The sequence below is a fragment of the Dipodomys spectabilis genome, unplaced genomic scaffold, assembly GCF_019054845.1.
Source record: "Dipodomys spectabilis isolate Male_0828 unplaced genomic scaffold, ASM1905484v1 ptg000458l, whole genome shotgun sequence".
NCBI lineage: Eukaryota > Metazoa > Chordata > Mammalia > Rodentia > Heteromyidae > Dipodomys > Dipodomys spectabilis.
In genome coordinates, this window is record NW_024871135.1 from 1,051,068 (window position 1) to 1,065,282 (window position 14,215).

Genomic DNA, 14,215 nt, shown 5'->3' on the forward strand with positions numbered 1-14,215 from the left:
AAACAAAATGCATAATCAGCAAACCAATAGAGATAAAATAGAAAACTAAACAATTAAGATGAAGAGATGACTTGGACCAAGAATAACAAATGACACAATTAGGAAACAAATAACAAGCTGCTGGGCTGGGAAGGTGACTCAGTGGTAGAGTGCTTGCCGTGCATGCCTGTGGCCCTGGGTTTGATTCCTCAGCACCACATAAGCCAAAAAAAAAACAAGCCGGAAGTGGTGCTGTGTCTCAAGTTGTACAGCGCTAGCCTTGAGCTGAAATGCTGAGGCAGAGCGCCCAGGCCCAGAGTTCAGGCCCCACGATCGGACCCAAAAAATAAAATAAAAAAAAAACAAGCTAATAAGTTTAAAAATGATCACCCTTAATTCTATTGAGTTGTTTAGATCACAATTTGTTAGAAGTATAATTCAAATCAGAGTTTAATAGTATATCATTTTAATAATAGTTACTTATTGATTTCTTAATATTGAATGTTTAATATATAATTTTAATTTCAGCAGCTATAGAAAAGAAGAAAGTGAAAATAATTTTAATAATATATTTATGAATTGTAAAATTGAGAAGCATTAGAGTTTAAACAAATAACATATCATTATTGCTTCATTTCTGTAATTTAATGTAATAATTCAAAGTGTATTCTACACTTAGCACTCATCTTAACATCAAGTAATAAATTATTGCACATGACTCTTGGTATTAGTTGGAAGGGTTCATCACTGTGGTAAAATTCACACCACATAGTACACGAGGGTATGACCCCTCTCATATAGCTTAAATTGTGGAAATTTGATTTCTACATGCATGTTAAATTCTTGTCTAGGTGACATCTATAAAATTATTTACAATTATATATACGGGGACTGTTTCAGATGATTCTTGAAAGTCATATTCATTAATTAAATTTTTATTATTTCATACCAAATAAATATTTACAGAGAGACTGAATTTTTGTGTAGATGATCGTGTATGTGTGCCAGATTATATGTATTAAGGCTTATTTTGTATTCCTGACATTGTTTCTAGAGTTGGATTTATTTGTCCATTATGGGTTAAGTGTATTATATTGGATCTATGAAAGTAAACTGAATGTTTATTCCATTAATCCTTTGTCTAATCCCAATATAAATTATCCATGTGTTTAAAGTAATGAAAATAACAATAGATAAAAGCAAGATAAATCAGTCTGTAGTAGACAAATATTTACACCATTGAGAGTTGGTCCTCTTTTACACTACAGAATATTCTTGGGAATATGTGCTCCAGGCTGACCACAACTGAAGATTATTACGGTTTGATCTATCATAAGAGAAGGAAGGAAAGGTAACCTTCCTTCCAAATATCTGATCCCAGGAATGTGCTCTGCTTTGTGGTGCATACTTGGAAATGAACATTTTTCACAGTCAACCTTGAAAAGCCATCTAGATAGATGACTTCTGTAAGTGGTTATAAAGCATTATTGATGGCTTTGCAAGGATGCCTGATTGCCTCATTTTGAGACAATTAACAGGAATTTAGTCAATTGTTCTTTGTATCTTTAGGAGAAAAACCCATTGACTCTAGGCCAGGGGATCACAGGGACCCAGAGAAACTACTACCTTGAATAGTAATCCTAGACATCTAAAACAAAACACACACACACATACACTCCAGTAAGCACAGCCAGGCAGGGTTGCTATCATAGCCTACATGAAATCAGGCAAAAAACAGAAGCTGAGAATCATTTAGCTGATAACTAATATATTTTTTATAAGGCAGACTCAAATGAGACTCCAGAGAAAGGACAGAAAGACTGACCAGGGAGACTAAAATTGGTCACACAAAGATTGGAATGTAGAATTCCTTGTAGAACAAATAAATCATAGAACGCTTGTGCATGTAAGAACAAGAAAGAAGACCAAATTCCAGAAAGGCACATTTTCTTAGAAGTCAGCTTAATCAATTATCAGTGCAAATCTTTGAACTCAAATATTTGACCACATGCGGGAGAAGGTTGAAAAGAAAGAAAATTTCATCACTCTATTAGGAAGTCCAATATCACATTAGGAAGTAATCAAGCACAGATTTGTAATAAAAAGAGAAAACAATTATTCAAAATGAGGGTTTCATTTCTTTTGATGTAAAAGTTCTTAAATTAGCTGCTAGCAAATACTGTACAATTGATCCAGTCCCCCAGCTGAGTTAATATTGATTGCAGTATTACCACATGAAGGACAAGAGAAAATTTACAAATGTTTGATGAAATGAGGTGAAGGTGATGTGTTCTAATAGTAATATCTGAGGTTTAGACACAGGTGAAGAGGTGGATTTTCTTTTCTAAAAATCGTGCCAGTGAATCACAGCTGTAATCCTAGCTACTCAGGAAGCTGAGATCTGAGGACTACAGTTCAAAGACAGCCTGGGCAAGAAAGACTATTATTTCCATTTAACCATCAGAAAACCAGAAGTGGCACTGTCGCTCAAGTGGTAGAGCACCCACCTTGAGTTGAAGAGTTCAGGGACAGTGCCCAAGTCCAGACTTCAAGCCCCTCGAACAGCAACAAGAAAAAATATCCTTTTCATGGACTACGTACATCTCTTCCTAACATTCAACAAAGGAGCCATTTTGAGTCCTAATCTAGCTACTGCATATATATTGATTTGGTATCTTATATAAAACGGTTCATATTTGCGGAAACAAATACCAGCAGTGGTAATTTTTTTCCAGTCCTTGAACTATGGGCCTGAGCCCTGATCATGTATATACTGGTAGCTTTCATGTGAGCTTGTTTGTTATTTATTGTATTACTGCCCATAAGGGGAATTACTGGGTCTTAAGGGAGATCTACATTTACTCTTTTCAGAAAACTCCGTACTGCATTCCACAGTGGTTGAACATGTTTAATTTCCCATCAACAGTGCAATCGAGTTCCCAATTGGCTACATCCATGCCAGCGTTTGCTATTGTTAGTTTTCTTAGTAATGGCCATTATAATGGACGAGGTAGAATCTGTCTTGTTTACTTATAGATTTGTATGCATCTTCTAGCTACAATAAATGAATGAATCCATGAAAACTATATTGCTCTGAGTCTGCATTCCTTTCTCTTTTCTCTTAATATAATTTTCCCAAACCTTTCATTTTCCTTACCACTGGTGAAAAGTCATCTTTCTGATGGGTGAATATAATTCCATTGTGTGTGTGTGTGTGTTTGTGTGTGTGTGTGTTTGTGTGTGTAAGATGACTATAGGCCCATGAATTCATATCTAAGCTTTCTGTTTCATCTGTAATTTTGTAATTCCATATTATAGTTGCATTGCTTTCTCTTCTACATTGAAGAATATTGTTGGGATTTTGATGAGTACTGCCTTGCCAATTGTTTAGGGGAAGTATTGCAGTTTTCAAAATGTTAATTCTTCCAACTAGGAACATTGAAAGACTTTCTATTTCCTTGAATCTCATTCAATTTCCCTTTTTATATTTTTAAAGTTTTCACATATAGGTCCTTCACGATTTTAGTTAATTAATTCCTAGTTTTGTTGTTGTTTTGTTTTGTTTAGATTTGATTTGATTTTGAGGCTAGTATATGAGGTCGTTTTTTGGATTTCAGCGTGGATTTTCCCATTGTTGGTAACAGAAAAACTACTGATTCTTGTGGTTTTTATATCCTGCTACATTGATGAAGGTTAGCATCACATTTATTAACTTGAGGGAGGAATCCATAGGGTCCTTTAAATACAGGGTCATTTCATCTGTAAAAAGGGATAGTTTTACTTCTTCCCTATTTGGATCTGCTTTATGTTTTTCTCTTGTCTATTGCTCTTGCAAGAAAGTCCACTACCATATTGAAGAGTAGTAGAGAGTGAACATCCTTTTCTAATTCTTCATGTTAATGACTTCATGCTTCCACACTTAGCTAAATGCTTATTATATCTATCATATACATACTCAGTTTAATATTGAGGAATGTTCCATGCATTCCTAGGTTCTCAGACCTTTTAATCATAAAGGGGTATTGGAGCTTGTTAAAAGCTATTTCTACACCCTATTGACGATCATTTGTTTTTTGTCCCTGCTTCTGCTGATGGTTTGTATTATGTTTATTGACAAGAATATTGAATCAAATCGTATCCAAGATGAATCCTATTTGATCATACCATATGATTTTTTTTTGTTATTTGGTGAAACTGGTTAGTGAGAATTTTATTAAGAAGTTCTGCATTAATGCTTATCAAAGAGTTTGGTTCATAGTTCTCTTTCTTTGTTGAATCCCTATGTGATTTGGGGAGGAGTCTAATTCTAGTTTCATAGAATGTGTTTGATAATGTGTCTCTCATAGATACTAGATGGATGCATCTTGGTTTTTGATACTACTATCTAATCTATGTCTTCTATTTGGAAATTTAAGTCTATTGATATTGAGCTTTAAGACAGAAATATCTGAAATAAGTCCTGATATGTTATACACCTGTTATTAGGAGCTGTGCCTCATCTACTCTTAACATATTTACCTTGTTCTCTGGTAGGGAGCATTTTATATAAATAGTTCCTCTTCTTCTTGATCTTCTCTACTTAGTATATATTTGATTATATTCTATTCTGATAATTTGGTGGACATAGGTTGTTTCAAGTTTTCTTTGTCATGAAATATGTTTATATATCCTTTAAATGTAAAGGAGAGTTGGCTTGGGACTGTATTCATGGTTGGTAGTTGTTTATCTTTAATGTTTGTCATATATAATGCCAGGCTTTCCTTTTTACCATATCAGCTAAGAAACCTGTTTCTTATTCTGACTGTATATCCTTTATAAATAATCAATCTTTTCTCTATGGCATCTTTAAGAATCCTTTCCTTGATCTTTAATAATCCTCTAATGGATTATGATATCATGGTGGATTGTTCAGTTCTAAAATTCTGATTGGTTTCTAAAGGCTTCTCTTCTCTGAATGAGCCTTTCTCTTTGGATGTTTGGCATGTTCTCTGCTAGAATTCTGTAATATGCTTCCCATCCATTTAGTTTCTTGCTCTTCTCCTTCCTGATACCTATCTCCCTGAAATTTGATCTTCTAACTGAGTCTTGAAGTTCTGGCAAGATCATTTCTTATTTCTTGGATTTGTTCTAAATGATTATTTCCTCTTTTCTATTAGATCTATTCTGTCTTTGACCCTGAGATTATCTTCTATCTCATCTATTTGCTGTGGAGACTTTCTACTCTGTTTTTGATTTCCCTGTCTTCTAATTGGTCATTTTTAGGGGTTCTGTCTCCTTATTAAAGCTTTGTTTTAGGTCTTGTATGGACTTTCTGTACATTTTTCTTTGGTTGGGGGAGATGTAAGGGTTGTTTTATTAGCTGTGTCTTCTCTCATATCTTTTAACTAGGCATCCATTTTTTCTTGGACTCCCTTGCCTTCTCAGAATTTATTTATCTTTCTGTTTGAAGTCTCCATGAATTATTTTCCTAATGACTGGTTGGTCTCATCTTGTTCACAAATTTCCTTGTAGATGTTTTCTATCTTTCCATTAATCACATTTTTCAGCAGTATCTATAATACATTTGATAACTATCTTCTAGGTCCTTGATTGTCTGTTCTAATGCCTGGTTAATTACTGTGTGAATTATACTACTTTGTCATCACTTTTCTTGTATTTTTCTGATTTGTTCTGTCCATTTGGAGGCTTTCTTTTGGGGGAGCTATGATATTAATATGTGACTCTCTATGTTCTTGGTTGATTTCCAGGGTCTTGGTTTGGTTTCCTGTTGTGATTTGTTTTTCTGGAATTGCATTTTTGTCGAGTCCATTAAGTGTAGGAATAGAAATCAGTTGTGGTGAGATGTTGTGATGTTAATATTTGTGGTTCCAGTGACCATTTGGACTGTCCAGTGGTATGGTGAATTGTCTATGTGTATGGATGTGGCTTTCTCTGATGTACACTTCTGTTCCTGCTTTTTTCCATGTTGCCCTTTTATTTCCACATTGCACATGTGCTTTTGAATGTGTTGCCCAGTGTATTCCTGGCTGGCACCTTTTCATAGATTTCTGTTTTCTTGTGAAGACGGTATGAAATCTTCTCATGAATTGTATGTCTATAATTATGTCTATATTTATAGCTACATAGCTATAATTATAGCTGATTTGATGTGACCCTCTAGACCTAGAGTACCTGCTAGGACTCTAAATCTCTGTTTCATTAGTGATTACTATGATAATTTTCTGTGGTTATTCTGTCATTGTTTTTCTCTTCCTCAGATTTATTTTTTATATTGTGGATTTTTTCACATAATTTAGGATTTTTGATTGTTGTATCAGGTTATTTTGTTTTCCTGCTTATACTACTTTGAAATAGTGATTTCAGGCTTGTAAGAGGAAACAGAAAGAGACAGAAATGTATGTTATTAAATTGAGAGAAAGAGAAGACATTTAAATCTATTTACTACAAGTAAATTAATATTAAGCAAAGCTAATGAAAATAATTACTTATTTACTCTCCAGAGGATGAGTATAGTACTCTTGGATATCTCAGAGGAAAAGAATTTAGACTCATTACAATTAATGACTTACACTGAAATTACTGGCTAAACGTTCTTCTTCAGAAAGGGAAAAGCTCCATTACTTCCATATTAGTATTATGAAATCATAATAGCTGCATGTTGAATTGTTTTCCCTTTGCTATTTTCAATTCCATTCTTCATCCATTATGTATCTATGGCTTTGAATGACCAATTCCTTAAAATACCTATATTGCTTATATTGTGATGTAAATCTCAGTAATATAAATATTAATTTATCTGTGAGTCTCATCTTGAGCTACATTCATATGAAATTTATGCAGTGTCAAGCAAGAAACCTGACTTTTTTTTACTCTATCCTATGTTTTAATCAATAAATCCATTCTCTTTAGAAATGCGTTCTCAACTTTTAAATTGCTCCAGTAAACATCATGTGTTTCTAGTCCTTTTAATGAAGTAAATATAAAGTTTGGAACATAAAGACAACTCCCATATTATTCCTTTAAAGTAAACCTTTGGGGATTATTTTATATATAAAAATAGATAGTGCAATGCAATGTTTATACATGAATAATATAATGGTTAAGTCAATTAGACACATGAACTACCATAGCAATTCTCAATTAACATAAAGGCATCAAAATATTGTGTTCATGAATATCACTCATTTTTTAAAAATGACTAGTCAATACAAAATTTATATTATATTTGAAATTTACAAAATGAAAATTATACTGAGATTTGCTGTCAATATCCTGTTTCTAGGAATACATTTATTCAGGAAACAGGGAAACAAAAAATAAGGGTTTGTCACATAGAATGAAAAATGTAGACGCAGACTGTGTTTCCTTAAGATGTTAAGTATCTGCAAATCGTGTGATTTATTCAAAGATATTATACACATGAGAGAATTTTTGATCAGAAGTGATAGGTAAGGAAAGTAACTGGAAAACTGTATGCTTAAGTTGAGCTTTCAATATAGGATGACAAGTTTTCAATAAATGTTCCTATTAATCTGTATCTCTAACACACATACAGCATTCTACATTTTCCCACATACTCCCGTTCTCTTAGCTCAGTTCCTGATCGATATTCTTCTATTTCATGATTTCAATTCCGTCTAAAATAACAAGGTGGGCGTTTTTTTGTCTCTAGATCCAATACAGTAGTATGAATTCATGGAGTTTGACTTGAATGTCAAGTATGAAGATATTGTATTCAGGGTATTCTTAATTGGCTTGAAACATAGAAAGATACACTGTATACTAAGAACAAGGGACTTGATCTCAGGGAAACATACAGGTCCAGGCAAGATCCTGAAGCAAAGAAAAACAAGGGAGCGCAAACATCAATCAACTATAATTACAAAGGAATGGAACTGATCTCTGATGTGTCTGGGTGGCAGCTCTATGTGTTTGTGTGTGTGTGTGTGTGTGTGTGTGTGTGTGTGTGTGTGTGTCAGTAGAGAGAGAGAAAGAGAGACAGACAGCGAGAGAATTCAGTGTGGCTTCCATATTTACAGTCCATAGAGCATTAATTGTTAGGGAGGAGGTGCTCATATCAGAGCTGTGATACTACTGTCATCACTTTACTACAAAAAAACACTTGCTTAATCTCTAATTAAATAGGGAAAATAAACTAACATCTTACACGATTGTTTTGACAATTGATTAGTATATTGAAGGCGAAAGGGAGGAATTGGAGATCAATATAATCTTTTTCCTCTCTTCTGAATATTACACTGCAATAGATGTGATTTCAGGAGTCTCCCGCCATGTACTTCCAGTTGAATTACTAATATGCTTAATAATATGAAACATGTGATAGAGAAATAGATCAACCAGCAAGCACAAAGAATTTGTGATAAGATTGAGCTTTTGAGCAGGGTTGCCACAACTTTTAGGAATGTAATTCATTCATATGAACTTCAAATTTTGAGGCTTTCCCTGTGTGATTAAATGGGAAGAAAGTACTGTAGAAACAAGAATTCTTGTTCAGCCAAGTAGAAAGTGTTCATGTTCCCATCCTCACGTTGCAAATTTACATTCCATATAGACTCTCTTTTAGAATGCTTTCATTTAATATACTTCAGCACCTCATGCTTCCGTGTGGGAGACAAGAAAAAAGATAATTTTGTTTGTGTATTAAATTATGTAAATTACCATGTACAGGCATGATTTGTATAGTTACTGAAGTTTGTAATAAAAATAATTAGGGCTCATTTCACAATAAAAATATAATTAAAATCACATAATAAGACTAGAAGTCACAGAATTTTGTGCATGAAAACGTACATTAGACTAGTTGCAGAATTTCTATTTTGAAATAAACTTTATATTGAAGTATAATGCACTTTACCTAAGGATTGAAACATTTTATTGAAAAATATATTTCCTAGAGATATTTTTGCTTCATTATTTTAGGGATACCGTTGGAACCATTGTAATGATGAGATGTACAAGACGTTATCTCAAAAGACGAACTTTACAACTTTGGCTGGCAAGCATGTGGAAATGGGTAAGGATGGGAAGGGGAAACAAAGGAAGAGAAAACAATGCTTGATAAGAAATGTACTCATTACTCTGCCCATATAATTTTAACCCCACTGTACGAAATTTTCACAATAAAAAAAGTTAAGAAGAAAATGATCCCAAAGTAATAATTTTTTTTATTTTCGTATTTCCATGTGATTTACCTGCAATTTAGAAATCTAGATATATAATTTAAGTTAACCAAAAATATTATTGAGTATAAGGGTCTTATACTCTCTACATTCTTCACACTGAGATCATCAAATATGGTGAGTTTGAAATGATTAGTCTCTGTTTGGCCTATGTTAATATTATTTAAAATGTGAGTGAAATGTTTAAAAAGTAGTATTTATTTTAGTTGCTCTGAAGAGACAATAACTGATATAATCAAAGTCTAAAAATGATTAGATTTAAAATTTAGAATTCATGAAATGTTTTTGACCAAACTGGTTACTGGAGCCTTCACAAAAACTTCATGAGATAATTTATATTGATGAAGCAAAAATCCCACACTGGTTACTGGAGCTTTCAGAAAAACCTCATGAGACAATTTATATTGATGAAGCAAAAATCCCAGAGTTTAGACATTTACGAATAGAAAAATCATGTCATTCTGAATATGTAGAGCTACATAACAAACAGAAAATTTAGCTTTTAAATATCTGAATATACTAATACATTTAATTGCAGGGTAAGTACTTGTTATGAAAGGAGATAAAATTGCATTTATTTTGAAAAGTAAACCTAAGTATTAATTTGAATAAAAGACAATGTTTAAAATATCACTCATCCAAGAAACAAGATGTACAGTTCATTTTTTTTCATGCTTATAATGTTCTCTAAACTTACAACAAATACTAGATTAGTAAACCTAAACCATTACTTTGTAGGGAAATAGAAAGATTCTTAAAACTCATGACTATAACTTTTTCTCAAACAATTACTAGGTAACTGTTTTATATTTTTTGTCATGGAATCCTATTTGATAAAATTGTATTCATTAAGTTAAATAATGGGCCAATAACAATATAAATTATACATGAACAAAGTTTTGAACAAGTATTTCTTTCACAAGACATATCATGGCTCTCTTCAAGAACACTGGAAGGCTGTGTGTTATTTATTTTTAGTTATTTTATTAATGGTTATTAATTTTCAGAATTGGCAGCTTCGTTACTCTCTTTCCATAATATATTTAAAACATTTGATTATACTCCCTCTATTTCCTTTTTGTTACTCCTTCCTCCAGAGATCATGTTTTTTACATATAAACTCAATTGGAAGATTTAAGCTAAACTGCAACTTAATTCAAGATGTACAGAGGATTAACAGGATGAACAAAAATGAATATTTTTTGTTAACTTCTGAATTGAACTATCATTATTATTATGGTTAGGGTTAGGATACTAGACAGAATTAGAATTAGGTTTAGAGAAATAGCAAATTCAGGTTCTACAGAGGATGACCTATTGCAACAATAATTCTCACAGCACACTGTCCTGAAAATGAACTTTAAACCATGGGGAGAGAAGAGTGATGGAGATGGGAGAGGGAAGGAATAGTTGGACAACAACAAAGAAGGGAGTAACAATGGTCAACAAGAAATGTACTCATTACCTTACACATTTAACTGTAATCCCTCTGTCAGCCTCATTAACTACTCAGGAAGCTGATTTCTGAGGACCGCAGTTCAAAGCCAGCCCCAGTAGGAAAGTCTGAGAATTTAATCTCCAATTAACTACCTGGAAACCAAAAAGTGGTGCTGTGGCTCAAGTGGTACAAGTGCACACCTTGAGCTAAAGAACTCCGGGATTGTGCCCATGCCCAGAGTTCAAGCTGCACGACCAACAAAAGGAATAAAAAAAGAAATGTGTTAAATGTTAAGTAAAGCTGAACTTTTTTAGGTTCTAGGAATTCAGGAAAATCTGGGATAATGAAAGTACAATGTATTTCATAATATCAGGATTTGAGATCAATGATTATAATGATTCCTCTTATGGAACAAGATAGGTTCAGAGGTAAGAGTGAGAAAATCTGTAGGGTTTAGGAAAAGCTGCAATTTATTTCGAGGATTAGAGTGGAATTTAAGTTAGGATTGCACAAAACGAACATTTTTCATAAATTTTAGAGTAGGGATACCTTAAGTATTAAGGCTTTGGTTAGGATGCCAGCCATGGTTAGGGTTAGAGAGAAGGAGAAAAACAATGAGGGTCAAATTGAAGGTAAATTGTACTACAGGCCTGGTAAGAATTAGAATGAATGTGAACTAGAGTATTGCTATTAATATTAGAATATGCTTGCAATTAGGCTTATATTTATTCTCAAATATTCCAGTTAAGATTAAGTTTAGAGTTAGAAAATGACTAAGATATTGGGAAAAAAATTGAAACCTATGTTTGGAAGGCTTATTTGAATCACGTTAGGATGAATGAAAACTAGTGTTACGCTAACTAGTTAGTGTTAGTATAGACATTATTTGGATTAAAATCAGGGTCAGTGTTTTGTTCTGATTATGATTAGTGTTATGAATAGGAAAGTTTTACTATAAAATTGAGTTTTCACTAACAAATAGAAGCAAAAATGTGAGCCTGAATAGTAACTAGAACATTATCATTATATTTATTTCTCAGTGATAATTCTTGTAATGATTAATGAGAGTTTTCCAGCCAGGATTATGTTGAGAGTTAGCATTAAGTAAAAGACTAGATGATATGTAAATCTGAAATTGTTTTAGGATACAGTGGTTCAGGAAAATGTAGGATTAATGGAAACTACAGTATTATTCCTGGTAAGAGAATTTGAGGACAAGTAATATAATGGTTCATGTTAGAGAAGAAGATAACTTCACAGGTAGAGTCAGGAAATTTGTTGGAAATTAGGGCAAATTGAAACTCATTTCCAGAGTGCAAATTGGAATATTCATTACAATGAATAAAAAATAGAGTATATTTAATATTAATTTTGAGCTATTATTAGGTTGAAAATTAAGTTTCAGTTCCAGCTGGGCTTAGTGTTAGCATCAGGGAAATGGAAAATTTAGGGTCAAACTGAAAATAAATCTTTGAATAACAAGTCAAGATCGAATTAGGATGAATATGAAATAGGAAACTGCTAATAATATTAGGATTAGGGTATGATTAGTGTGAGGGTTAGCCTGAATGTTGTGTTAGAAAAATGGCAAGATATTGAGTAAAACTAGAAAATATTTTAAGAAAGATGAGTTGAAGCCAAAACAGGATGTATAAATTTAATGTACTTTTGTGGCTTCTATAATCCAAGGGCAATTGGTTCTAGGGTTAGGGTTACTTTTCTAATTTATAAACTAATGAATTAAAGGCACAATTCTTTCATTCTTACAAACCAAGACAGTCAAGAGTTGGGGAAAAAGCAACTTTCTACATGAAAATGTGTCTTAAAATATTTTCCAACCAGGATTAAATAATAGTGAACAGGGTGTCATTTATTAAAATTAGGCAAGTTGATGATAAAACTTTCAAAAATATCAAAACACATAAGATTTGAACTCAGATATGTTATTGGGAAAACAGATACTTGCTCTAGCTGGGAAATTGTGTGTGTGTGTGTGTGTGTGTGTGTGTGTGTGTGTATGCACCCACCACTGGTCTTCTAATGAGGCCTGTTTCCTGTCATCAGCTTATTCTGTGGAAGTATGGCACTAAACCACGTAGCCAAAGGCTTTCTTCTGGCTTTTTAATGGTTATTTTGAGATAAATACCTCATGGATTTTACTTTCTGGACTTAATCTTCCGATCCCCAGTAATCCTTGGGTTAGTGTAATTGTGGGTGCTACCACAAAGTGACAGTTCATTAAACTGGGAGCAATATGGAAGTACTCGTGCAAGATATGAAGTAACCAGTTCATTAATGTGGGAGTAACAGGATCACATTTGATTGCCTTCAAACACATTATTTCAGATGAGTTTAACTGAAGCCCAAAGCATAATCCAAACCTATTAGCCACACTGTATGAAGTAGCACATATTCATGGTGTAGAATATATACAATGAATTGAATCCTGAATCAAAAGACTTTGTTGGGTTTGCCTCAAAGAAATAGAGTGTCATTGAAATGAAGTTCAGACTGGAGGCCTGTAGCGAGCAGGAGAGCATCTGCTTAGTGCGTGTCCAACACCTAGGACCATAAAAAAGTAGAAGGGAAAGTGTAAGAGAAAGAGGAAAGGAAAGGAGGAGGAAGGGGTAAGAGAGGAGGAAGGGCATAGCAGGAGGGAGAAAAGAAGGGGACAGGGAGAAAGTAGAGGTAGGAGAGAAGGAAGAGGGAAACAGGACCCTGGGGAAGAGGAGCAGGAGAGGAGACAGGAGGAGGAAGATAAATGCAATATAACAGCAAGAATTGTCAGAAAACATGTTGCATAAATGATTTGCATGTGCATGGCAGGATTATTTTCTAATCAGAAAGACAGCTAGCACAGTGACAATATGGGTGATACCTGTTGCTCAGTCATTTTATTCTCTTTCTTCAGTGAGGAGTTCAGAAGAAATGCTGAGTTCGGTGTTTTACAGATATATTTCAGGATTTCTTTTTCATGAATCAAACAATGGAAAGAAATAAATGCAACTTCCCTTAATTAAAAAAAGAATAGAAGCTATATTTATATTACTATGCATGAAGAAATCTTGGAGATTTCTGGTTAATTCAGAGGGATCCATGCAAAAATATAATACAAGAGGAAACTAAAACTGTTTTTAATGTATAATAGGTTATCATTGATGAAAAGTTTTACTGGACTTTTTTCGTTTTTCTTTTTTTCTTTTTGTTTTGTTTTTGTTTTTGTTTTGTTTTTGCCAATTGTGCATTGTTCCAAGGCTGTGCTCTGGAGCCCTTTCCAAGTCACCACGTGAAACTCCATTTCTGTAGTCCCTGTGGGTGTGGGTGCCTCCTCAGGTCACCCGTTGAGATGTGTGGCCAACTCCTTTACGGTGGATGTGTAGTGAGTGGATGTGTGTGCATGCTCCCCAGCATTGCCAGATGAGCCACGCCCACCCTTCCCACCTAATTTCCCAGTTTCAGTTGCTCCATTTCACCCAGGAGCTGGCAGCCATGGGTCTGGAGTTAAGGCCACTGCTGCCCTCTCCTCCTCCAGTTGTGCTGGTACTGGTCTTCTGTGCTCCTGAGTGCATTGCCCATCCTAGGGAGACTCTGTTCTGGG